Raw genomic sequence first — 1,608 nt, forward strand, 5'->3', positions numbered from 1 at the left:
TATAACTCAGGAACGGCTCAACCAATTTGGCTGAAAATTGGTGGGGAGGTAGCTTAGAACCATGGTAAGGACACAGGATTCTTTTTATTTCTTTATGTAAAAATTTAATAAAACTCATAAATACTAAAATTATATTTGAATTCATAAGCATTTGTTCAAAATTCATGTTTGTATGAATCATTTGAATATTTTATTTCTTCAAAAAATATATATATAACAAAAACTATAAAAACATTCTCACATCTATATACATAAAAGAAAGTTGCTGTTAGTTACACCATTTACAACTCATGAACGGCTGAACTTTGGTTAGGAAGTGGCTTAGAACCAGGGTAAGGATATAGGATACTTTTTATCTCTTTAGGTAAAAATTTAATACAACCCATAAATACTAAAATTATATTTCCAATCATAAGCATTTGTTCAAAATTCTCGTTTGAATGAATCATTTGAACATTTTATTTTTTCAAAACAAAAAAAATTATAATAATTATATACATAAATATATGTACAAATGTATATAAAATAAAGTTGTTGTTAGTTACGCCGTTTATAACTCAAGAACGGCTGAACCGATTTGGTTGAAAATTTCTTCAGGATTTAGGTTAGAACCAGGGAAAGGACATAGAATACTTTTTATCTATTTATGTAAAAATTTAATACAACCCATAAATACTAAAATTATATTTCAAATCCTAAGCATTTGTTCAAAATTCTCATTTGAATGAATCATTTGAATATTTATTTCTTCAAAAAAATAATAAAAACAACCTCATATCTATATATGTATATAAAAGAAAGTTGTTGTTGGTTGCACCATTTATAACTCAAGAACGGCTCAACCGATTTGGCCGAAAAATATTGGGGAGGTGGCTTAGAATCTGGGTAAGGACAAAGGATACTTTTTATCTCTTTATGTAAAAATTTTATACAACTCATAAATCCAAAAGTTATATTTTAAATCATAGGCATTTGCTCAAAATTCACGTTTGTATGAATCATTTGAATATTTTAGTTCTTCAAAAAAAACATTAAAAACAACCTCACATTTATATATATAAAAGACAGCTGTGGTTGGGCACGCCATTTATAGCTCAGGAACGGCTCAACCCATTTGGCTGAAAATTGGTGGGGAAGTGGCTTTGAGCCGGGGTAAGGACACATGATTTTTTTAATATCTTTATGTAAAAATTTAATACAACTCATAAATACTAAAATYATATTTGAAATCATAAGCATTTGTTCAAAATTCACGTTTGTATGAATCATTTGAATATTTTATGTCTTCCAAAAAAAAAAAAACAAGAAAAAAAGGTTAACTTTGGCTGTACCGAAGCTAGCATACCCTTCACAGGTGCATTTCTGTTAGTAACTATGTGTTTAAGTAAATCTAAGGGCGTAACCGGCCAGTAGTTTTCATTCAAAGGAAAACATGTCACTAATTCTTTTTAGCCAGGTTGTTTGTTAGAAACATTAAGGTTATTTAATAAAGAAAATATATCTTTCAGACATTTATAGTTATTTCAAATTTTAAGGAGATTTATTATTAACATAAACTTAATGGAAAAAAAATTATAATATTTATAAATTAGTACATAAGTATATATC

Source organism: Bactrocera latifrons, unplaced genomic scaffold (assembly GCF_001853355.1).
Source record: "Bactrocera latifrons isolate USDA-ARS-PBARC rearing strain unplaced genomic scaffold, ASM185335v1 scaffold_653, whole genome shotgun sequence".
Taxonomy (NCBI): Eukaryota; Metazoa; Arthropoda; class Insecta; order Diptera; family Tephritidae; genus Bactrocera; species Bactrocera latifrons.